Below are 27,222 nucleotides of genomic sequence, written 5' to 3' on the forward strand. Positions count from 1 at the left end.
GAGAGACAGAGGGAGAGAGACAGAGGGAGAGAGACAGAGGGAGAGAGGGAAGGAGGCAGAGAGGATGAGAGAGGGGCAGGGAGAGAGAATCCCAAGCAGGTGCCACACTGTCAGCACAGAGCTCAAACTCACAAACCATGAGATCATGACCTGAGCCGAAACCAAGGGTCACTCAACTGACTGAGCCACCCAGATGCCCTGCTAGTGTTCTTTCATCACTTCTCACTCACCCAGCACTGCTCTAAGTCCTTCTCATGTACTAACTCATGTAATGGTCATAACAACTCTAAGTGGTGGGTAGTATTATTATTCCTACAAATGAGAAAACTGAAGCACAGAGAGGTTAAGTCACTCATTCAGAGTCTGTTTTCTAGTAACAGAAGCAGTATTTGGACACAAGCCCCCTGTCTCCTGGAGTGACTCTCAACCACCACACTGTATAAAACCAGTGAGGACAGAGGCCCTCTCTGCTGATATAAGTTTTGTCTCAGCATTCTATAGCAGTACAGCAAGAGGAAATTTGGAGGTCTGAAGAAATTTGTACTGGTGCGTCTAACTACACCCTCACAGACAGAGTGAGGGCCTGGACCCAGGCTTACCACTGCAAAGCCAGGATGATGTCAACATTGGGAGTAAGGAACGCAGAGCTGAACAACAGATGGCCCCTCTAAGTCAGGGCCAGTAGCCAAGGAAGGTATACAAACAAGGGGTTTCATTTAATAAAAACTTACTATCATCTTATCAGGCTCAACACCTATCAATCCACGTTGAAGTTGGCCCATGGCCAGAAGCTGGAAGTAGGGGATTGTGCCATCTCTTTAAGCATAGGTGATCCCAGGACTTGCAAGTTGTCATTGTTGCAAGGAAGAAAGCAGTGGTCCATACCTAAGTCCATAGGAATTCTGCATCCTCTGCTGAATATCCATAGTATCAGACTCTATTTCCTGGATTCCACTCCAACTATTTGTCCTAACCACCTACGTGGAGAAAAGGCATGCAGTGCTCACACACACCCAGTTTTTCTCCCCTTCTTGGACACACAGAGACTCTACACTTCTTAGCTCCCTCAAAGTTAGGCGGCCATGTGACTAGTCATAGCCAATAAAATGTGTGAAGTGATACGTGTTTCTTCTGTACTATGGCATAAAAATCTAATCTCTAGTCCTTTGCTTTGGCATTCCCAGAAGCCACCTGTTGAGATGGCTGCATAACAAGGTAAAGGGAGTATTGCCCAGAAAATCACCTACCCCATATTGGACTTTATAAAAGCAAGAAAGAAGCCTTTTTTGTCTTAACCCCCAAGATTTCTCAGTTCATTTATTAATGCAGTATGGCTTAGCTAGTGTATATAATAAATTATATTTCAAGCCTTTGCCCATTTCTGGCTTTGTTTCTACTTCTGTTTCGACCCTAAAACACATGCCACCCTCATTTCATTATTTAGTCAAGATTAAATCTGCCGTATCTAATCCAGTAGTACATACATGTGGTGACTTAAGTCAGTTATTAATTATCACATTTTTAAATGAAGCTATAAAAACTCCCTGACCACCACTTGGAATGTCATTGTCTAAATCTGATGTCAGAATGGCCACAGAGTCTGAGCTATTTCCTAACACATCCTCCTGCTCTAAGTGGAAATCTAACAGGATGAACTTTCTAGTAATGAGGCTTGACAACCTTCCCACCACCAGGAGAAGCAGCAGTCGGGCCAGGAGAAAGGCTGCTAATTTCCTCACTGAAGTGTTGATTAGGCTTCCTGCAAGGGGCCTACTAGTGGAAGAATTCTAACCACTCCTCATCTGAACACTTTGTGAATGCCTCCTGGCCCTCCCTCCACCTATCTCTCTCTCTCTCACACACACACACACACACACACAAAACACACACACAAAGAATATTACAAATTACAACAGCAACATTTCCAAAAGAAGCTGTGTCCAGTGCCAGTACCCTCCATGTTATAAGAAAGCTACGTTCAAGAAGTATTGGATATAAATTCAATCTGAATTAGAGAACACTGTCTTTTGGGAAATTCCAATTTATTTAGTTTGTTACTCAAAGGGAAACATATTCACATCTATAATTCTAGCTTCAACTTATGACTATGGCTTTCAGACAAAACACAGAGAAAACCAAACAAAAATTGTCTTCTAATCTCTAGCACAAGCTGGGCACTCAGACACCAGACATATGCAGACAGGACAATATACTTCTCTTCATCAGAGTACTTTGAGAAAGTGAACCAGACTTAGCAGCACAACAAGTTTAGGGAGAATTGGCTCCTTCTTCTCCACCCCCCGGCCCCCCGATTCACAGAACTTCCTTCTCAGACTTTGCTGACACAATCTGGAGGTACAGATACAGATTACCACATAATTGTTATATTATGTATCTTCTAAGAATGATTTTTTACATTTGCTTTCAGTTTGTAAGCAGAAATACAATTGCATATTTTTATATGTAATCCCTAATTATTATTTATAATTATCTAGGTATATAAATAGACATATATTAATTGGTTTAAATGTTTTCCCCTGGCCTTTTTATACTCTGGCTCTATTTTGATTACTCAGTGTAAAATCAACCATCTCTTAGTCATTTGGAATTTATCTTCAAGCACTGTTTTCAAAAGAGACAAACAAGTAAAACCTTCCCCAGGAGGACTGCCTATCATAGAAATTTTCTGAAACATTGCCTATCAGATAATATATCTGTTGCTTTCACACATGAAAGACAATCTGGCTGGGTATAAAATTCTTGAATCACAGCTTCTTATGAACAAAACTCTGAAGATATTGCTTTGGTACAGCTATCACAGAATGGTACAATTCTGGATGACTATCTCTCTTCTTTTGGCTTTTGGCATTATTTATTTGCTCCTCACTGAACACATGTTGTAATATAGAAAAAATTAATAAAAACAAATAAAATAGATTTGTGATGAATGCTGATTATAACATTCCCACATTCTGCTGGATGTTGAGGGCCCCACCCATAATTGCTGCAGGAGGAACTCAGCTGTTGGTCACATGTATACCATTGATGATATAAATAAGTGATATTACTATGCAGTAACTTTACAATCAACAAAAATTAACACTGGGATTTAAAATATTATTTAGGGGAAAAAAGTAGTACATCTGGAACACATAAGATGAAAACATCCAAAGTCCTCAAACCTCTCCAGATCTTCCACAGGCAAGATTCTGAAATCTGAAGGCCACAGGGTCTTGCAATAATCAACCTCTAGTTCTAGCCTCCCTTAGGATGCACAAACTTAATCACCTCTTTATTCAGAAATACAAGAATCCAACCCCCAAAGAAATATGTTAAAACTAATTATACTTTGTAGGAGATCAGATGGAGAAGAAATAAAGCACAGATGTTAAAAACACACTATCCAGGATCAAATGACCTGGGTTCAAGTGTGACTGTACCACATACTACTTGTGAGTAATCCTGAGCAAATCAACTCCCATGTGTTACCACTTTATCATCTGAAAAAATCAGGGTAATAATATTCCTTATGGGATTGTTGAAAGAATTAAATGAATTAAAATAAAGCACAGGACCTGACATACACAAAGTCTCATCTAAGCACTTACAATGAACAAATGAGTGGCACAACATAAAAGTTACAGGCTGAACTTACATTATATGTTTCCCCAGGAACATGTATTACCATCAAGGTGAGTAGGACAATCAGTCTTACTGCCATAACAAACCAGTTAGGCAAGCTGAGGGAAGATGATGGGGGCTGGTTCAAATCATGAAACTTTTTGGTGCCAAAACTAGAACCAGCTGTTCCAGGCCACCATGTTGTTCCCTACACTAACCTACCAAGATGCCCTGCCATGGAGTCTGGTCATTCAGAGCCAGCACCACTGGTGCTCTTGTTAACCAAGCATCTGGTGAAGCTGCCCAAAGTTTGCATAGAGGGAAAAGTCCTTAAAATATCCCTCTACAAAATGAGGGAATGCTACTTGTTTCATTTTGTTTTTATGATTTATTATCAGGGCACAGGAGATGTTTTTTTTTTCTTCCTAGGAATTACACATTTCTCAGCTTGCTTTCTTTCAAGAGAAAGTTGGTCCAAACCCACAAATAGGAAGAACCCCACATGAAAATTCAACATTGCTATTTAAGGCAATTAGAATTCAAGAAGCAGTTTTTCATCTCACCTACCATCTTGTTGAAGAGCTAGAGTCTCTCATCCCTATAGACCCACAACTAACTTGTTGGCACAATCTAAATTAAAAGGGATTTTTACATTTTTTAATTAATTAATTAATTAAAAGGGTTTTTCTCTCACATCCACCAGCCCTTGGTAGAAAAATCCATGAGGCTCATCACCCTGGAGTATCCCCTCAAAGAACTTCTAAAAGGGGGATGGGGCTATAAGAACACAAGCTCCAAAGGCTCTTCCATCTACCATCCAGGTAAGGCTACATACTGGATTTAACCTCCCCAAAGAAAATGTTTACATCTGCACAATAGAGATGTAAGGATACCTACCTTGTAAGGTTGTTGTAAGGATTAAATAAGAAAATACATCTAACATACTGAGCATAGTCCCCTACATGCTACAGCCAGGCAAGAATAAAGACTGGCTGCCAGTATAAATGCTGCCATATCAAACAATGTATAAAGTCATTGTGCAAGTCTTGATGGCTTACATCTATTTGAACTTCCTGTGTCATGATACTTAATGGACTATTTATATGTTTCCAAGACTAGCTCTTGCTTCACTGTTTTTGTAGAACCCCTAAAACTTTGTGGCAGTCCATCTTGCCCTGTGATGAAGTATTTTCTTGCAGGTCTAATGTCCAATTGACTTCTGATCCTTATCAGTCAGACTCATGAAATTCAAATTCTTTTGCTTCCACATTTCACTGGGGATGCAACTGGAGAAACAGCTGTGGGATGGATTGCTAACTTTTAGGCTAAACTCAGCTAGAGGATGTCTAGAAATCTCCGTTTTGCTCAAGAGAAGCCCAAGATCTGTCAGAATTCCAGAAATACCATATCAGCCCCGGAGTGTACAGGAGCCTCTTCTAGCCTGTAATGTGGGAAGTTCCCAAGACTGCCAAGAAGGAAACATATCACTTGGCCCAGCTGGAACTGGCTAGTTCCGACCTTGGGAGAGGAACCATAAGGGAGGCAGGCAGGCTCATGTTCTTGGTCCCGCCTGGCTGTGAGCCCTGGATCTCCAGGGCCTGGATGCCACCTCTGCTGAGTGCATCTCACAACCTATGGAATTCACCCCAGGTGCACAACAATAGAGCAGGCAGTTAGGTGGTCCTTACCTCCTTGTGCTTTAAGGGAGAGGCTGAAACTGCCAACAGGACCTGTTTGTTCTCAACTCCTCCTGCTCTCCTCCCAAAGCTGGGTTTATTCTCAGCAAGGGTTTGATAACTTCAATGGGATTAAGCAAATGCTGTGGTTGAGTAATACCTGGAAAAGGTAATTACTCATAATGGTAGTTCACAACCAACCAATAAACCAAGCTAAGGGGTTCACACTTTAATACCTACGTTCTGTGACGTTGGTAATTTGGATGGGAACCTTCTAGTCATGCCACTTCTCTTTCCTGCATCTCTACCCATCTGCTCCCTAGATTTTCACCTCCAACTCCCTGTATATCCTTTTTTCTCTCCCTTTCTAAATAGATTCTGAAAGCAGGACTATACAGAGCCAAAAAAAATTGGAAACACAATGACACACTCACACTTTATAATAATTTTGCAAAATAATACTTTAGACATGATCTCCTTGGAAGTGAGACACATTCATGATAAAGAATCTAGTTCAAAGAACCAGCACAAATATAGAAGATTGAAATGTTCATACTATTTCTTATGAAAACAGAATTGAAAGGCCCTGAGTCATATTACATCAGGCATAGCTTGCTTGCTTTCTCTCTCTCCCCCCACCCCCCCCATCCCTGTGTTGTTTCTTTTGTCATTGAGATAAAGAGAGGTACCAGTACCTCTCATTCAGGAGCCCATTATGGCCAACGAACCCATCACAACCAAAGAATCTTCTTTCCCACAAACCTCTTACTATCACATCACAGAACAAAGGCAGGAAGCGCCATCCTTTACTTTTTTATTCACTGATGCAAGGATTCTGCCCACTCTTTACCCACTGTCTGATTTCTCACCAAAGGAGCATTTGCAAGTTGAAAGATTTATATTCTGTGAAATATTTCACTTGTCATCAGCCAGGGGCTCCAGGATCCCTGGATGTGCTGGCCAGTTCCAGGCAGGTTCCCTAAGCTTCCCTCATAGGCAAGGCCATACTGCTCCCAAGTGGCTTCTGTAGAGAAGCAGGAAGCTAGAAATGGCTGTGACTAGGATGCTCTTCAGACTCACCAGGGCCTGCCTCACTGCTAAAGAGCCCATCTCTGTAAACCCACCTCTAGACCCTTTCTAGCAGTCATCACGCTGGAGAGCTCAGGTGCTCACAATTCCAGGAAGGCCTTTTGTCACGACAAAGTGAGCAGTCATTCCATATTTTTAGTACACTAAAAAGCATGCAGGCTGGTCTAACAAAAGAAAATTAAGCATTCAACCGGGTCATCACAGTAGTGAGAGTCTGTTAAGATAAAGTGTGAGGAGGCCCTCCCCACCCACCCACCACCCCCAGAAAAAGGCAGAAGAAAAGGTGAAAGTAATTGGAGGCTAAAAACGCAGTTATTAGTACCTACTTCATAGGACCGTTTGCACTCCAGTGGCAGCTCCTTACTCCTTATGAATCTACTTACCGTTTATGAAGGTAAAGCAGTCTTAATAAGCAAAATCTCCTTCACGCTCATCTTTTCCCAACAATTAAAAATGCAAGCTTATCTTTATAATTAGTGTTCTTGTAATTTTGATTGTTACTGCACCGCGAGGGGATGGCCCCTTGTTTCTAGGACTCTGATCAGTTGGGCTCAAAGTTTAGAGTAATATCATCTCAGTAATTCTCAATTGCCAGGAGGTGCTTGATAAGATAAAATGCCTCCCCAAAAATTTCTGAGACACCACCCAATCCTTCTAATGCTTGAATCACCTGGGGACCTGTTAATGTTCTACAAGCGCCAGCTGCACTCCAGACCAATTAAATCAGAACTTCTGCAGGTGGAACCAGGTTATCAGTGTTTTTTGAAGTTCCTCAAGGGCTTACAACCTGCATACAGGTTTGAGAACCACTCTCCTAGACTGGGATTCTTAATTCTAGCTGCACGCAAGAATCAACGGGAAAATCTAAATGCTAACCATTCCGCGACCCCACCCCAAACCAAGGTAACGCAATACCTGGGAATGGCGCCTGAGCGTTTTAAGTTCCCAGGTGACTCTGAAGTTCTGGTATTTGATTAAATGGTTTCATTTCATTACAAAAACGTGTTCAGAAAAAGAAAAAAAAAATGAGAAGTAAAAACATGTATTTCAAACAGGCATAGTACCAAATCCCACCTTCCAGAAATAACCACAGTTACCGGACTTTAGCTGGGGTAAAGTAGTAGGTAATGAGAGAAAATGTAAATGAACGAATGAGGACTCACAGCTCTTGAATTCAAAGTCTCCACCGCCCTCCCACGCTCTCCTCAGGAAGCTCTGGAGCCGCGGCCGCGCCCCAGCAGCGCTCAAGCTCATATATACGCACGCACGCACGCACGCACGTGCACATACGCACGTGCCTCCACGCGCGCACACGCACGCACGCACATACCCTGCTCTAAAGGTGGCCTGGGGTGCCTGCTATCCGCTTCATCAGCGTGAAGGTGTTTTTATAATTTCATTTTGTGGGTGAGTATGGTACAAAAATTTTGCTCACCAAAAGTAACAATTACCTCATTTGGCCATTTTTTTTTAATCATAAGTTTACATAACTCGCCACCAAAACTGCCTATCAGAACAAAAAACCTGAGTGCAGCGCCAAGCTGTTAGAATGCCCTCCTAGAAGAAAAAAAGAAAGGATGCTTTTTGAGGTTAAGCAATTTACCTTAGATAGGTTTTCTTTTCTTAAGAAATCTGAAGTATTAAAATACAATCACTACCATTGAAAGCCTGGGGATATTTTAGAGGAAAAAGGAAAGAAGATGAATAACAAATTTTCCCAGGGCAGTAGGTTCAAATTGGGGGGGGTGGGGAGGAGAAGGTATAAGGGCGCGGATACGCTATAATGCTACCATTGTTGGGAATTTCATTCTGCCAATAATTATTCATGAATCCTTGGGCAAATCAAGCTATCGTCCCTGGACCATATTTTCCCATCTGTAAATGAGAGGATTAAGTCCAAGGCAAGGTTTCTCAACCTTGCCACTACTGCCATCTTGGGCAGGATGCTTCTTTGGCTATCCTGTGTGCATGGTGGGACGTTTAGTAGTATCCCTGGCCTCTACCCACTAGATGCCAGTAGGATACACTCCCCCGCTGGCCCAGTTGTGTCAATCAAAAATGTCTCAACACATTGCCAAATATCCCCTGAGGAGGAAACACAGCCCTGGTTGTGGACCATTGGTTTAAGGTAAATTTTAATGTCTCTTTATTTTCAAACGTTCACAAAATATGTGAAAACATTGTGAAGACAAATTTGACCTATCATGGAATGTACCCATAAAAATCCAAAGATGAGAATGTGTGAAATCATTCAGGAAAGCAGAGGTTCTCAATCTTGGCTGAATATTAGAATCACCTGACAATCATTTCAAATTCCCAGTCTCAAGGTTAAACCCCTGACAAATTAAATCAGAATTCTGGGGGTTGAAGAAAGTTTGTGATTCCAGTGGGCAGCAGTTTGAGGATCACTGAAGAAGAGCTTATTGTGAGACAGAAATGACAATAAATCTGTTCATCCTTTCTCATGATTCTGATAATACGTCATTTCATTTAGCAAGAAAACCAAAAACCCAGTCTATGCTGGCATTTTGCAAAGCACCTAAATCAAGCCAGTATCAAATTTTCACTTTAAATGAGGCCTACACCTATTTAGAGGAGAAGTACATGGGCATAAAGAAACCTAAACAAAGTCAAAAAACCCAGTGTCTCTGAAAGAGGTGCCACCATTCAGCCTTCAAATCCTCTGTTCCCTGCAGCTATTGATCCGAGACCACAGCAGCCATTCTCTCCAAACCATGACTGTCTATTGCACTAATCCTGTTGAACAGGGATTATCTGTTCCAGTTTATCAAGTAAATGACAATCTCATCAAAAGAAAATGCATGCACTCCCAGGAGGAGGAAGATACACCCTACTCACCTCTGAGTGAAATCAGTCTATGTGGCCAGAGTTCGAAGAGGCCTAGACACCCAACCAATGAGACAAAGCCACTACCAACCTGATTTAACACAAATATGACGTAAGCAGTTCAAAGGAGCCACATTCCCCTGGGAAATGTGCTAATTACCTTCGTATTCTTTTTCATTTTTTAAGTTTTATTTTGAGAATGAGAGAGAGTTCATGAGCTAGGGAGAGTCAGAGAGAGAGAGAGAGAGAGAGAGAGAGAGAATCCCAAGCAGGCTCTGCACTGCCAGTGGAAAGCCCAAGATGGGGCTCAATTCCATGACCCGTGAGATCATGATGTGAGCTGAAATCAAGAGTGGAAAACTTAACTGACTGAGCCACCCAGGCACCCTTTGGTACTCTTTCTAAAGTGCTCACAGTTACCTAGAAAAAAAGTTGTGAAATGAAAGTATGCAATTCTATTTATTGTAATGTTTGTTTGCTGTTGTTTTATTTGCACAAACAAATATCAGTGGCAGCCAAAATTTATTGAACATTTACTCTTGTGCCAGGCCCTGTGCTAAGCATTTTGTATAAACTATTTCATTTAATCCTCACAACAACTTAATTACATTGGTATTATTATTATTATTATTATTATTATCCCTATTCTACAGTTGAGGAAACTGAGGCTTGGAAAAGTTGAGTTTCCCAAGGACCTGCTGCCAGCACCCACAGGAATAGGAATTAAAACCCAGGCAGTCTGACTACAGAGCCTAAATTCTTGAATATCATGTAATTGGCCTCATGAGTTTTCTATTCATTTGTCAGATCATGACACTAGTCACTTTGCATAGCCATCTTTCAATCACAGATTTCAAAACACTTTTAAAGCATATAGTATATAGGCATATACCTGTATGATACAAATGGAGAAATGTTATGCCAGTGTTCCACAGCACAGCTGCAAACCATCTAAATCAGAATCACTTGGAGGAGTTTGTTCAAATGCAGAGTACTGGGCCCCATCCATACCTACCATATCAAAATCTAAGGTGTGAAGAAGTCAGAGTGGGAATCTGCATTGTGAACAAGCTCCCCAGGTGATATTTTTGCCCTTTGAAGCCTTAGAATGATTCCCCTAGAATTGGCACAACTTGCATCCACAAAGCACAGTATCGGGCCTGTAAAACTTGAAGAAAGAAAAATTTTCTCTTCAGAATCAAAACACAGAGAAATTAGATCAATTTTAAGAGCCAGAAGATCCCCAGTAAGGCAGCCTCCTTAAAGATCCCTGGACATATTTTAACATATTCAATTTAAGACATAAACCCACTTACCCGAATACATCATACTTTGCACTGAGAATCTGCCTTCCTCTGGAGACCAGAAATCTGCTTTATTAATATCACTTAAGCTGTTACCAAAAGCCTTCAGCATGCACACACACACACACACACACACACACACACACACACACACACACATCTGTGCACGAATTTGAGTAAACACTATGTAACCAGAAAATGAAATTGCTCTCAAATAACCATTATGACTTCTCTTATATGCTCACATTACAATAAAATTCAGAGTGAGAGCTATCAGTGGAGATGGAAATTACAGACCATGCATTCCTCTACTAGATATGAGCCCTTTAAGGGTTGGGATGGCATCTTATTCCTCTTTGTACCCCCAATTTTAAACACATAGTAGGCAATTAATCCAGTTTCATGTTAACAAAGAAGAAAGGAAGAAAGGAAACTTCAAATGAATCAGTGAGCAAATCAATTCCCTGATGAGAAGGAGCCTCACAGGTCATCTTTTCCCCCACACAGCCTTTGGACAACACTGCTGTCCAAATATAAGAGAACACAGGTGGCTTTTCTTAAACGAATTAACTTCACACTTTTCTCAAATCTTGAAGCCATGCCTCTTTTCAACAAAAGATAATCACCTCCACTTCTGCAGGACACACATACAAAGTTAGCCTCCAAATGAAAAATGAAAGCCAAAATAAAACACTGAGGAAGAAAGAAGACAGATTGTGGTTTAAAAAAAAAAAAAAAACAATAACAGTATACAACACACCAGGGGTTGGTAAAATATCGAATTTTCATTTTACAGCAAAGATTGTGTTGTTTTGCTTCATTCTGCTATTCATGAATTTCATATTCTTCCTTACATTAAAACATATTTATGCTGCTTCATTCCCTCCAGTCCCTGTGCAACATGAATATTCACAAAACCACTACAGGCTGCAAATGTGTGTGTGTGTGCGCGCACACACACACACACACACACACACACACACACACACACACCCCTACATCACACTCAGAGGTCAGCCTCGTGATCCTTGGGAACTCATGTAGTTAAATAATTTCCAAACTGCTGGAAAATGAATCCTAGGGATGGTACTACTCAAACGGCATCAGGAGAACCTATGTGTGGGGTTGGTTTCCAGCCACTGGAATAATTCTGACTAAATGTATTCAGAACATCTTACTCAGATTTCCACACAGTCACATCAAATCATAAACATCTAGATTTTAAAGAAACCCTAGAATCATCTGCTTCCAAATCCCTCCTTTTCAGACAAGGAAATCAAGCTCAAAGTGAAACTGCCTGCCCATAACCAGATGATAAGTTGGTGCCTGAGCATCCAATCCAGTTGTCTCTCTACTGTGCCATATTGGGACCAAGATTTTGCACTTAATAGATAGCTAGCTGGCAGTTCAACAAGGAAATTTATCTAGAGCCCTCTTGGTAATGACTTCAAGATCTAAATTCAATTTCTATAAATAATTGCCAATTTTTGTTACAGTTCCTAAAGATTGCTGGACTCCAATAATCAATATTATAATAAATGAATTCTAGCTCTTCTTTTTTGTTAACCTCTTTCTTAAGTGCTAGAGGCTAATGGAAATAAAATATAAAAAAGGAACAGAGGCTTCAAGTTTCAGAAAATCGACCAACTAGATACCCCGATTGGCTGCATGCTTTCACTTCATAACTCCAACCCTGCCCATATTTGAAGAGGTGATGCTCTCTAACCCAGTGTTTCTCAAACTTTAATGTCTCATGAACCTGAAAAAATGCATATGATGATTCAATAGGTTGGAGGGACTTGAGAGTTTGAATTTCCAGCAAGCTCCCAGGGGACCCTGATGCTGCTGGTCACAGGACCATACTTTAAGTAGCATCCACAGTGATCAAGGTATTGACACCATGCAAAACAAACAAGGTGGCAAAGAGTAAAAGATCAGTAAGCAGGTCCTCAAAGTGATGCTTATAAAGAAAATGGCAGAACTGGCCAACCAAAGTTAGTTACCAGCTAAGAAAATAATGTCGTCTGGGCCTCAGGTCTACCTTATCTAGATGTCAATGTCAGAGAAACCTACCATGTCATCATTCAGTAGCAGTAAGTTCTACTTATTCAGGAAATTCATCTCCAAGAAATAAATCTGGAAGTACAAAGGCAGCAGAGGTTCTAATTCTCTGCATTAATACTTGGGAGCAAAGAATAAATGAAACCAGAGCACTTTCAGTTGTTTATAAATCATTTCAATCCCAAGTACAGAGAAACATATCTTTAGCCATTCATCCAGGAGAGTGCAATGCTACGTCCAGCCTATCTTTAGTTTACTAAACAAGCAAAATCATCATGTCTAACAACTTTGCTTGAAAAATAGGTTTTGTGCCAGATGGACATTTATTTCAGAAAATCAAATGGGCAACTTAATTTCAACCTTTCTGATTAAGCAGATCCTAGCCATTCTATGAACATGCATCCAACCTTTCCCCCAGGGAATTGAGTGGTAACATGGAGAGCATGACCGTTTATTTGGCTTAAGGAACACATTAATTTATCTGGTTTATAGAATTTAAACATCTGACGAATGACAGTGGGGTTGATTTTATTCATCAGCTAATTGCTTTGCCACCTGGAGCTGAAGCTTTATATATGCAGCTTATAAAAGATCTGAAAAGGATCTCAATTATTCTTTAATTTGTTCCTTGAATATAAAGTAGGAAAATCTGGCTTAATCAAACATTGTCTCAATTCTACTGGGATATGTCTAGTTACCTTATAACAAGGTAAGCTTTCATTTAATCATATGATATGATAATTCCCCACTTTCAAGCCAAGTATCCTCTTAGTTACAATCAATTTTCCACTGAAAAAATAAACATTGTCTCTTTACTAAAATCCCAGTAGAGAAAAATAGCCCTTTTTAATGAAACTTGCTGCTAATACAACCACACTAGGAATTTCTGTGTAGGAATCCATTAAACCCCTTAATTTGACATTGCTGGTAAATTGCAGAATAAAGCAAGTTCCATGAACAATTCTCTATGCACATGGCCATTCTTGGCACACACGGAAGAAGTGGATAATGAGTGCGCGCGCGCGCGCGCGCACACACACACACACACACACACACACACAGCATTACTGGAATCTATTAAATCTCACTTAATAAATGTTTTAATCAAGTTGAATTCTACAATTTGTCTGAGGGAGGAAAAAGAAGAGAAACTAGCAGTCATGCAATTTCTTTAATTGCACTGAGTGAATCTGAAATGCCAGCATGTGCTAGAAGGCTGCTAGAAATCCCAAGACATAAAAGCAGTAACTGGCAGGCAACTGGGACACCTCCTGAAATGTAATCTTGCAACAAGCTTAAAGTTGAAATTGTAATGCCATTATTTTAATGACCCAGGGTATTGTGGGTTTAAAGCCAAGTATTTGGCCTCCATCGTCCTCATCTCTTAAATGCCATACAGCTCCCAGGATGGGCTAAGTCAAGGAAAACTAGGGACCAGACATGGCACAGGCTTCCTGGAGCAAAGCAGGTCATCAACTAGCACTCCACCTGAGAAGAAGGGGGGCATCTGAGGCCTATGGCAGGTGAATGGTAGAGGTACAGACAGACCGGTGGCAATATATACAGTCACTGAGAGCTGAGAGATGGGTTCAAAGGCAAATCCCCGTTCCTAGAAACCCTCTCAAAAACAAAGGAGAACTCAAATCCATGGGGAACTGCCCTGTGTGATAAGTCAAGGAACCAAAAGAAAACTGAGGCAAGAGGGTATACCACAGGCATCTGAAAGCAGACAAGGATCCAAACAAGGGATGTGACCACAAGCAATAATGTAAGAGATCAAGGAACAGCACAGGAATGAAATTTTAGAGTAAAACCAGCCCCCAAGTCATCCTTTTCTAAAGCACCTAAAACTGGGCCTTCCTTAGAAGTAGTTTATTCAATAAATAGTAAAGTATAGTTAAATAAAACTTTGAATTTTAGGACTAAAAGAGATCCTAAGTGATACTAGTCCATTGTATGCATGGATAACATGAGTCCCCCAGATGTCTAGAGACTGATTAACTTAGAAGAGCTTGACATTATGGTCAAAATCCTAACCCTGTAACCCTGCAAGTGAGTGTGTTTCTTTGTGTGGTTTTTGTGCCTCTGTAAAAGGAGATAATAATAATAACAGTATCTGTTTCATAGGGTTGTTGTGAAAATTAAATGATATAATCCATAGACAACAATTAAAATAGTGTCTAGGATGTGTGACAATGCAATTAATGTTGCCTTTTATACCAGCATCCTTATCATCATCATCGTTGTCGTTGTCGTTGTCACTATTAAGAACTGAATTGTGTCCCCCACGCAAAATTTGTAATGCCTTAGCCCCCAGTGTGACTGTATTTGGAGACAGGGCCATTAAATAGGTAATTAAGATTAGAGTAGGGCAATGGAGGTCCTCAAAAGAGGTATGGAGGTTCCTCAAAAAATTAAAAACAGAGCTAGTGTATGATACAATGATCCCCCTTCTGGGTATACTATACCTGAAGGAAAACTACCTTGAACAGATATCTGTGCCCTCTTGTTTATCATACCATTATTCCTAATGGCCAAGACATGGAAGCTAAGTGTCTATCAATGGATGAATGGATGAATAAAATATGGTATTATATATAGTGGAATATTATATGGCCATATAAAAGAAGGAAATCCTGCATTTTTGTGGCAACATGGTTGGACCCTTAAGGCATTATACTAAGTGAAATAAGTTAGACAGGAAAAGACAAATACTGTGTGTTCTCATTCATATGTAAACTCTAAAAAAGCCAAAGTCAAAGAAATAGAGTAGAATGGTGGTTGCCAGGGACTAGAGGTGGGAAAGAAATGAGATGCTGGTCAAAGAGTACAAACTTCCTGCTATAAGATAAATAAGTTCTGGGGATCTAATGTATAGCATGGTGACTATAATTAATAATATTGTAATATGTACTTGAAAATTGTTCAAAGAGAGTAGACCTTAAAAGTTACCACCACACAAAATTTATAATTATTTGAGGAGATGGAAGTGTTAATCAAATTTATTGTGGTAATCTTTTCACAATGTGTACACATACCAAATCATTATATTGTATCCCTTAAACTTACCTATGTCATCTGTTATAATATCTCAATAAAACTGGAAAAATATTTTTTAAAATACCCAGAGATAAAATTATGTGCTCTCTCGAATCTGCTGCAAATTCCATGGGAATCAGATTGTTTATGAGTTGGTAATTTTTGAGGCAAGGCAAAATCCACATGGGAGTAGATATTCCTACTCTCCTTTTGTAGAGTATTTTTAAAATTCAAACAAATTTTTAACAAAAATGGTACATTCAGTTCAGTGTTCACATAACAATGCTTAGAAAACAAAACATTACAAATGTTTTTAACTTAAATAAGACCATATGGACGGACCCTAATTCAATATAACTGGTGTCCTGATCAGAAGAGGGAAAAACACCAGGGATGCATGCACAAAGAGAAAAGACCATGTGGATACACAGCAACAAGGTGGCCATCTGCAAACCAAGGACAGAGGCCTCAAGAGAAACGACGTTGCTGGCACCTTGATCTTGAACCTCCAGACTACATAACTGAGGAAATACATTTCTGTGTTTAAGCCACCCAGTCTGTGGTATTCTGTTATGGTAACCCTAGAAAACTAATACAGTCACTATCACTATTATCTGGTCCAAGTCACTTTGCCAACTAAAGGCAGTGGCAAGATGAGGACCAGCCTCAATGCTCTTTCCACCAGCTCCTCCTGCCATATGATCTCCCCAAATTCTCCATTTGGTCTCTTATACTAAAACACTAGCTCCTTATCTGGCAAGAAGAGGCTAAGTAAGCTATTATTCAAGAAATTAGAAAGTGTAAGAAAGTTGTAAATCTGAGAGGAAATCAAGTGTCTCTGTCTCAAAGAGAGATGCTAGTTCTGAAATTTATACCCTCTCCTACAGACACCCAATAAGCTCAAACAGGTCTAAAGTAGCTACATTAAGGAAGCCTGGAGTTGAGGCCCCAGGCTGGGCCTCCAGGTCACAGGCTAGACTCAATACACAGGTAACATCTCTTCACCAGAGAAGGAGCATTCCAAAGAGCTGGCCTAGACCTTGATCCATAACCAGACTTCAAGTCACCTCAAGTCACCTTAGCAGTGCTAAGCCTGCCTGGGATTCTCTCTCCCTTTATCTCTGCCCCTCCCCTGCTTGTGCACACTATCCCTCCCACCTCCTCTCTCAAAATAAATAAATAAACTTTAAAAAAATTTTTTTAATCCACCAGAGATCAACAAATAGGCTCCGTACAACTAGATAGCCACATGCAAAAGAATGAAGCTGGACCCTTCTCTCTTATCATATACAAAAACTGACTCTAAATGAATCAAAGACCAAAATGTAAGTGCTAAAGCTATAAAAGTCTTCGAAGAAAACATAGGGATACATCTTCATAACCTCAGATTTGCCAATGAATTCTCAGATGTGACATCAAAAGCATGAGCAACAAAGAAAAAAGAGATAAATTGGATCTCATAAAAATTAAAAGCTTTGTGCATCAAAGAATACTATCAAGAAAATGCAGAGACAATTCACAGAATGAGAGAAAATATTTGCAAATCATATATCTGATAGAGGCTTAAATCTAGGATACAGAAAGAACTTTTACAACTCAATAACAAAAAAGACAAATAATCCAGTTTAAAAATTGGCAAAGGATCTGAATTGACATATTGCCAAAGAAGCTATACAAATAACCAATAAGCACATGAAAAGATGTTCAACATCATTAATCACCTAGAAGATGAAAATCAATATCACAATGAGATACCACTTCACACCTACTAAGATGGTTATAGTTTAAAATATGAACAATGACAAGCATCAGTAAGGATGTGGAAAATTCAGGACCCTCATACACTGCTGGAGGGAATGCAAAATGGTGCGCTTTCTAAAACAGTCTGTCAGTTCTTCAAATGGTTAAACATGTAGTTTAACTACAAACATGTAGTTGGCATGTGACCCAACAATTCTACTCCTGGTATCTACCCAAGAGAGATGAAAATATATGCCCACACAAAAACTGGCCTATTGTTTATAGCAGTTTATAGCAGTATTATTCATAATAGCCAAAAAGTGGAAACAACCTAAATGTCCCTCAATTAATAAATGGATAATTTAGTATACCCATACAGTGGAATAGCAAATGGAATATAAAAAAGAAAGACATACTGATACATGCTACAAGATGGATGAATCTTGAAAACATTATGCTAAATAAAAGAAACCAACGACAAAAATCAAATATTATATGATTCCATTTGTATGTCATGTTCAGAACTGGCACATCTATAGGGACAAAAAGTTGATTCATGGTTTCCTAGAGTTGGAGGCCTGGGGGTAAAGTATGGAAGTTCTTTTGGGAGTAGTAAAAATGTTCTAAAATTGACTGTGATAATAGTTGAGCAACTCTGTGAAAAAAGCGGATTTTACACTGTAAATGGGTGAATTGTATGGTATGTGAATTTTATCTGTTCCCCAAAAAATCCACCAGTCCCTTCAATGTTCAGACCCTTTTTTCTCAGTCTTAAACATTCCATATTTTATACTTGTTCCACCAGGAGGCCCATTTGCAATGCACAAGTACACCTCTGTATGACCTTGCAGGTCAAGCTCTTATTTGCAATCTTGTGCTCTTGGCCTTTCAAATTCCCTACATATCCACAGTTCTCCCTGTCATCCTAAGGAACATTTTATTTTCCAGAATTCTGTCATAGTGATCCAGTTTCTCCACAATGTTGCCATACCAAGATAACTATTTGGTATCTTAATCACAGATATCAAGTCTATTTCCAATAAAGCCAAAGTGAAAAGGTTGAGATCAAACTTCTGTTCTGAAATCTTTTGCTCCCAGCAGATGGATGTCCCAGCTACAGGTGGAATGTTTGTTGCACAAAGAACATACGTTTTCTTCCCTATTTTCAGATACTAACAGTTCAGATATCCAGTAAGGTTTGGTATTTCTAAATGTACTTTATTAGAATCAAAAAGTAAATTGCCAGAGTGGAAGCTATCTGAATAACCAGCAAGAAAACAACAGATTAACCTCCCAGCCTATGCTTATAATGAACAATTTCCAACTTTCTAGTAGTTAACTGTTTGTAAATACAATATACCCATTCAAAAATATCTGTCTTTCTTGAGCTTCCAAACTCAGTTATTATGAGTTTTGTGCCATGGGCATCTGCTCCTTAACTGTAAACCAGATTGTCATGGTGTCATAAAATATCTCCTTGAAAAAGTGCAGTTAAAGAGCTCTTTGAGAGCTCAAGTAATTCAGCCTACCTTTCTCAGGCAGAAAAGAAAGGATCAAAGTAAAGAAACACACACACACACACACACACAGTAAGATGATAGAATAGGGATCTTGGCTTTTGTTATAGCTACGTTTCCTCCCACCTCTCCTGCACATCTCCTTACTTCTCCCCAAAAATATAATTCCATGGAAAACAACAGGGTGATTTTTTTTAATAAAGAGGGGGAAAAGAGAAGACTAGAAACAAATATGCCATCTGTTGACAATGGATAATTCTGGATACTGAGTATATGAATAGACTTTAGTTTTCTTCCTTTTATTTTTCTGTATTTTTAATTTTCAAAAATAATTTTTAGATAAACAAACTTTTAAAAAGGTCTGTTCCCACAACCCCAACTCAGAAACTATTTCAGTATAATGTCCTGGCAGGCCCTGGCCCCAGAAACAAATGAGAAATGTTGTAATTTTTCTTTGGAAATCTTTTTGTCCCCTTCTCTCTTTTCAATATTCTCTCTCCCCCATCTACTGTCCCAGCTTGGTTGTATAATCTTACATTCCCACCAACAATATATGAGTGACCCAGTTTCTCCACAATCTTGCCAGTATTTGGTATTATCACTATTTTTTACTTTAGCAATTTTGAGAGATATAATGATATCTCATGGTTTTAATTTCTGTCTCCAATACCTCATGATGTTGAACACTTTTCACGTGCTCGTCATCTGTGTACCTCTTCAGAAATGTATGTTCATGTCATTTTCTCATTTTCTAATTGGATTTTTTGGTTTTTTAGTGTTGAGTTTTGAGAGTACGTTATATATTCTAGATACAAGTCCTTTGTCAGATATGTGACTTGCAACTGTTTTCTCCCAGTGTGTAATTTGTCTTTTTCACTCCTCATAACAGAATGTTCACAAAAAAAAAATTTTTAATTTTGATAACATTCAATTTTCCCTTTTATTGACTTTGCTTTTGATGTCAAATCTAGGAACTCTTTGCTTAGTTTGAGGTCACAAAGACTTCCTCTTTTTTTCTAAAAGTTTTATAGTTTTATGTTTCACATGTAAGTCCACGATCCATTTTGAGTTGATGAATGTGTAAGATGTAAGATTTTGGTCAATGGTTGAATTTTTGCCTATCCAATTGCCCCAGCACCATTTATTGAAAAGGTTATCCCTTCTCCATTGAATTGCTTTGGGTCCTTTATCAATAATTAATTAAAGATATTTATGTGGATTTATTTCTGGCTTCTCTATTCTATTCTATTGATCTGTGTATTTGTACCTGTGCAAATACCCTACTGTGGGATTATTGTAGCTGTAAGAAGCCTTAACATCAGGAAGAATAATTTCTCCTACTTTATTCTTCTGTCTCAAATTTGTTCTGGCTATTACAGAGCCTTTCCCTTTCCATATGAATTTTAGCACAAGCTTTTCTGTGTCTACAAAAAACAGCTGAGATTTTGGTAAGAATTACATTAAGCCTATAGATCAATTTAGAGAGAATTGACACCTTTATTGTGTTGAGTTTTCCAATCCACATTTCGTCTCTGCAAATATTTAGAGCTTCTTTCATTTCTTTCATCAGTATTTTATAATTTTCAGCATACAGATTCTGTACTTTTTGTTAAATTTATACATAAGTACTTCTTTTTTACAACAATTGTAAATAGCATTATATTTTTATTTTGGTTCATTGTCAGTATAAAGAAATGTAGTTGATTTTTGTATTTTGATTTTGTATCCTTCAACTTTATTGAACTTACTTAGTTCTAGAAGGTTTTCTTGGTTTTGTTTTTTGTTTTTTGTTTTTGTTTTTTGTCAATTCCTTGGGATTTTCTGTGTAGACAATCATATGCAAATAAAAAGAGTTTCATCTCTTCTTTTCCTATCGATACCCTTTTTATTTCTTGTTCTTGCTTTACCACACTGGCCAGAACTTCCAGTACTCTACTGAATAAGAGTAGTGAGAGCAGACATTCTTGCCTGTTCCCAATCTTAGCACAAAAGCATTCAGTCCTTCACCATTAAGTACTATGTTAGCTATAGGTTTTTTTAATAGTTTGAGGAAGTTCATGCCTAATCCTATTATACTAAAAGTTTTTATCATAAATGGGTATTAAATCTTGTCAAATGTTTTTTCTGCCTCAATTCATATTATCATATGATGTTGGACTGGTGGATTACATTGATTCATTTTCAAATAATCAATATGCCTTGCATACCTGGAATAAATACAACTTGCTCATGGTCTATTATCCTTTTTATAAGTGCTGAATTTGATTTGCTAAAATTTTATTGAAGATGTTTGCATATAATTACATGACAGATATTGGTCTATAGTTTTTGGTATGTGTGCTGTCTTTGCCTGGTTTTATAACCAAGGTAATATCTTATAAAATGAGTTGGAAAATATTCCCTCCTCTTATATTTTCTGCAAGATATTCTGTAAGTTAGTTTTAATTCTTATTTGAATATATGATAATATTATCCCAATAAAACCATCTCAGCCTGGAGATTTCTGTTTGGGTAGCTATTTAATCACAAACTCAATTTTTAAATAGTTATAGGACTATTTAGGTTATCCATTTAATCTCAGCTGAGTTTTGGCTGATTCTGGTTTTTGAGGAATTGGTCCATTTCTTCTAAGCTTGCAATTTCTAAGCATGAAGTTGTAATATTCCCCTACTATCCTTTTAATACCTACAGCATCTGTGGTGATATCCCATTTCATTCTTGATTTTGGTGATCCATGCACTTTTTTCTTTTTTCGTCTTCTTTAGAGTTATCAATTTTATTCATTTTTCTTTTATTTGTTTTTATTTGAGAGAGAGAGCACATGAGTGGAGGAGAGGAGCAGAGGGAGAGAGAGAGAGAGAGAGGGAAAATCTTAAGCAGGTTCCATACTCAGCACTCAATGCAGGGTTGATTCCACAACCCTAGGATCAAAACCTGAGCTGAAACCAAGAGTCAGACCCTCAACTGACTGAGCCACCCAGGCACCCTTCATTGATTTCTTTAGAATAACTTATTTCATTAATCTTCTCTATTGTTTTCCTGCTTTTAATTTCATTGATCTCCACTCTTTATTCTCTCCTTCTATTTTCTTTGAGTTTATTTTGCTCTTCTTTTTCTAGTTTCCTGAGATAGAAACTTTCATGATTGATTTAAGATCTTTCCTCTGTTCTAATGTAAGCATTTAGTATTATAAATTTCCCTCTCGGCATTGCCTCCCTCAAATATTGATACGTGTTGTTTTCGTTTTTTTTCAGTTCTATGTACGCACTTGTAAAAATTTCCTTTGAGGTTTCCCCTTTGACTCATGAATTCTTTAGGGCTATATTGTTTAATTTCCAAGTGTTTGGAGATTTTCCTGTTGTTTTCTGTCACTGGTTTCCAGTTTTATTCCGTTATGGTCTAAGAACATACTCTATACAATTTCAATTCTTTTAAATTTGGTAAAATTTATTTTATGACCCACAATATAGTCTTTTTGTGTGTGACAGTGTTCAATGGGTGCTTGAAAGGAATGTATATGCTGCTATTATTGGGTTAAGTGTCAAAAATATCAATTAGATCCTATTGTTTGATGGTTTATTCAAACCATCTAGCTTCTGTCTACCAGTTCTATCAATTGTTGAGAGGGTGTTGAAGTCCCCAATTATTGAATATTTCTCTCCCCCACCAACCATGCTATTCCTACTTTTACCAAAGGGTCCAATATTTTCCCTTCTGTAACTTAGTCTCATAGGGTTCAAGGCACAGGAGCCATTCTATTAAGGACTATTGGCATTTTAAACCAAGACCCCGAACACTGGTGAAATGTGATAAAACCCAAGCCTGGGACTTGCTGAAGGTAGATGCCAGAAGACATGTAGTCACCTATCAAAGTTGGTCCATAAGGCAGCAGATGAGGCAATCAGGCAACGCCAACATTAGTTCCAACCAATAGGCTAGAAGTGGTGAAGAGTTCAGTGGAACAGCCACCAGTCTGGGCCTTAACCAACAACCAAAGTCAGGAACCAGCCAAGAAGCCCAAGAAGTGTCAGGATCCAGCACCTGAAGAGGACATATGGGGGTCTCGCTTAATTTCATCTAAGCCCTGATGGCCTAGGACTCTTATGAGAGGATCAAAGAGCCCATTCTTAGCCATACTGTTGTTCATCTTAAAGGTATTCATATCTTTCAAAGTAACCCAAAGGAATTAATCGGTCCTGAGACAATTTTCAGCATCATCAACAGAATGATGGGGAGGATATTTTAAAGTATATTTCCTGGCTATCCTAAAATCATACTCCATGAGTCTCATCTTATTTGATCCATACATCTCATTAGCCCTGGCCAGGGGCAGAAATGCCTATTAAAAAAATCATTAGGCAAGCTAAGGTCTGGGCACAGAGGCAGGAAAAAAAAGTAACTTAGGGAAAGGATAAAACTTCTACAAATTTGGTGAATAGGATGCCTAATAACCTACAAACCTACCTACTTATTCAAGATTTCTGATAGGCAGAAGACTAAAGATAGGCATTTTCAAAAATTGTGGTGAAATACACATAACAAAATTTACCATCTTAGTCATTCTAAACTATACAGTTCAGTGGCATTGAGTACATTTACCTTTTTGTGCAACTATCACCACTACCCATCTCCAGAACTTGTTCATCATCCCAAACTGAAATTCTGTATACATTTAACAGTAATTCCCCATTTCTCCCTCGCCTCAGCCATGGGCAACCTCCATTCTACTATCTGAGAAGATGGCCATTTTAATAGACCTTCATGCTTAACCTACCATGTATGTTATTCAATTGGTGATAACTCAGAAATAATGCTAACAATGTTCTTAACCACGCTGGCAAATTGCTGGTGATTCTTGTCCTTTGATACCAATATTCCAACCTACATTCCAAGAAACCCAGTTCGAGACCCTGTTCTTTTCTTACACATCTGGGGAAAGGTTTGTCCTTAAATGTAAAAAAGTGCTCTGCCTGTGATCTGGCCTGGAGCAGTGTCCTCGATGTAATGTGACAGAACCCTGGATAGAACTCAAGGCAGAGAGCCACAAGAGGAGCTGAGAGCTTGACTTCCTTACTCAGAAATGGGAGAGTCAACAGCTTTATTCATCTCACAACCACCCCAAAGTCAGGCCTTCACATTGCACCACAGTGACTTGCCCCATCCCGGGCCTCACATCTCTGCTCTCTCAGGTCTCAGAATTTCCCAAGATAAGGCTTAGTGATGTGCTGCCTTAAAGAAGCTCCAGGGCACCTTCACAATCCTTCCACACCATTGGTTCCAGTCTAATATGTGTCCAGAAAGAGATGAAACAGAACACCCCCATATGAGATTACTGATTTATTTTATCACGTATTTTAAATGAGTCACAAAGTCTACACTAAAATAAAGTGGAACCGGGGCATTTGCAAAAAGCACCACTCCCATAGTAAATGAAAGTCTAAGTACACTGAATTGGATCACTGCCTCATGAAACCAAGGCACTATGTAGTGATAATGTGCTACTACAATTCAGTACTAGGCCCCAACAATAAAGCCGGGACTGTAATTACTATAATGACCTCCCACTGCTATTGTGTCTTTAATTAAGTCTTTATCAGTAGGCATTTGCCACTTAAACCTAACTCACTGTAACTACGGCAGCGTATCATCTACATTTTCACAAAGAAATACTAAATCATATTTCTGTCACAAAGATGAAAGGGAATATTTTAGCTCAAGTACCATTTGCAGACAAGCTGCATCAAGAAAAATCAAGCTGTCCTTTAGCAGCACTTTCTGACAAGTGAAACTCAACTGAGAGATGCCAAGAGGTCTTGCGTGTGTGTATGTTTTGGCTTCGCTGAGCTTCTTTTTAGCACAACTCCACTCCCTGTCTACGTAAACTCCAAAAAAAAGAATGACACCAAATTAATAACACACTTGATTACATACAATTTCTTGAGGCGGCATGGCTGACATTCACATGAGGCCCTGCAATGCCAAGGTGCCCCAAGGTGCACAGTGGTGACTGACAGAGCTGGGTGTAAGTCTGTATCTCACACCTCTCAGCGACGTGCTCTTCCCATTCCATGGTGAGGCCACTTACGTTGCTGAGAAGGCCCATTTTACCCAGCAAGGCACACTAGAAGTACCTTGGGCCTAAAGAGACCACATTTCAAGTTCAAGTTTCCAGTCCTAATCACTTCCTTACGTCAGATGGCTTTTTGACACAGCCCAGTTGATGGGTCAGACAACCCTCTGTCAGAAAAAGCTGCCCCCTGGGGCGCCTGGGTGGCGCAGTCAGTTAAGCGTCCGACTTCAGCCAGGTCACGATCTCGCGGTCCGGGAGTTCGAGCCCCGCGTCGGGCTCTGGGCTGATGGCTCAGAGCCTGGAGCCTGTTTCCGATTCTGTGTCTCCCTCTCTCTCTGCCCCTCCCCCGTTCATGCTGTGTCTCTCTCTGTCCCAAAAATAAATAAATGTTGAAAAAAAAAATTTTTTTTTAAAAAAAGAAAAAGCTGCCCCAATCCAAGGCCTCGCCACGGGGTTCCGAGGTTTTAGCCAGGGCCTCGACCTGCAGAACTTGCCTCTTGGTGAGGAAGACTCTGATCTTCATTCCTCTGAGGCTACTTGATTGACTTAGGACACAGGAAGAGCCCCACCCCACCCCATTATCTCCCTGCCTCATTGGCCAACAAGTCTGAACTGCACTGGCCTCCAGCAAGTGGCCAGGCTGAGGTGTCATTATTTGTGCTTTCACACATGAAAAACTTTTTGGCTTTAAAACCTGCTCCTCCAGGTATTACGCTTAGTGAAACAAGTCAGTCAGAGAAAGACAGATGTCACATGATTTCACTCATATGTGGAAGTTGAGAAACTTGACAGATGATCATAGGGGAAGGGAAGGAAAATTAAGATAAAAACAGAGAGGGAGGCAAACCATAAGAGACTCTTAAATACAGAAAACAAACTGAGGGTTGGTGGGGGGTGGGGGTTGGGAGGCATGGGCTAAATGGGGGATGGGCATTGAGGAGGGCACTTGTTGGGCTGAGCACTGGGTGTTACACGTAAGTGATAAATCACTGGACTCTACTCCTGAAGCCAGGACCGCACTGTATGTTAACTAACTTGAGAATAAATAAATAATAAACAAACAAACAAAAATAAAACCTGCTCCTCAAAAGGGCATAAATTGATGAAGGGTGTTCACATTATAGGAGTGGGTGCTGAGGGGCAGCAGAAACCTCCCTCTCATGAGGGCTGGAAGGGGAGGTGGAGTTCAAGGGAGGGAGGCTAGGATGTCTCTGGGGCATGAGTGGCACCACTGTTCTAGAAACTCAAGGACGTGAACTGGCCCTGCAGCCCCGCTTTACTCCAACAGACATGTAGGCACCAGAGATGTCGATGACTTTCTGCTTATTTATTTGAATGATTCTGACTCCACTTGGGGAAACCTGATGCTGCCACCAATTGCAGCCTTTTTCAGTGTCATCTTTGGCCACAACTGCTCTCCCTTCCCTTTCAGTTCTAATTTCACTTTTAACAACAGAAAGGCTGTAGCTGAACACAGAAGAACTCAAAATGAGAACAAAATGGAGAGGGAGGGAGGAGGCATGCTTCCTGGAGGGACCTGGGGTAATTCTACTCAATTTTGTCCCACATATTTGCACCCGCCAAGAGCAGCTCAGATTTTCCCACCTTGGCAGGGCCGCCTGCTGAGACGGCCTGCCTGTCCCTGGTGTGGCCACTGCTGCTGGCCTGCTTCTACCACCATGCTGCCTGCACTGGGGGCAGCCAAGCCTGCAAAATCAGCAAACGGTTCCATCTTTGGAAAAGAAATCCAAACTGTCCCCAGCCCGGAATTCAGCAATAATTGCAAGATGTTTCACGAAGCTTGTTTCTGCCTATTGAACAAACAGCCCTCCAGCCTAGAATCTACTCACTTCTGATGACCTAAGTGATACCAGGAAGCTGGACTTAGTCTTTGAATGCTTTCAGACACAGCTTCTTCCTCCTCGCTTGTCTTTGTTCTATAAAGGGCTCTTCTCAGCTATGGACGTGTTAGTGAGCCTCCAGATAACCCTGTCACCAGGGTCCTGCAGGCGCCACTTCGCTTTGCTTGTCCCTCCCCGGCTGACCACTGAGCAGTTTCTGCTGCTGTTAGACGAATCCTTCCCCAGGGTGTGCACACAGCCAGGATGAATCTTGGCTGGTGCCACGGGGAAAGGGGGCCCCCGGGCACAGGGAGTCTCTGTCGATGAGGATCACTGCCACTGTCATCAGCCCACACCCAGGCTGCCACCCTCCTCTACTGAGCCTGCTGCTCTCACAGGGAGCTTAGGCCGACGATT

At 39.9% G+C, this 27,222-nt stretch overlaps 1 long non-coding RNA gene across 1 annotated transcript in view; it reads right to left on the reverse strand.

Annotated features, from left to right (window-relative positions):
* Positions 1-7,615, reverse strand: part of LOC121019152 (uncharacterized) — a 27,385-nt gene extending 19,770 nt beyond the window's left edge. Inside the window, exon 1 of the long non-coding RNA XR_005785477.1 lies at positions 7,550-7,615. This is a non-coding gene — a long non-coding RNA (uncharacterized LOC121019152). The remainder of the gene's footprint in view (positions 1-7,549) is intronic.
* Positions 7,616-27,222: the final 19,607 nt, after the last annotated feature.

The sequence above is a fragment of the Herpailurus yagouaroundi genome, unplaced genomic scaffold (assembly GCF_014898765.1).
Source record: "Herpailurus yagouaroundi ecotype Mexico unplaced genomic scaffold, PumYag 221, whole genome shotgun sequence".
Taxonomy (NCBI): Eukaryota; Metazoa; Chordata; class Mammalia; order Carnivora; family Felidae; genus Herpailurus; species Herpailurus yagouaroundi.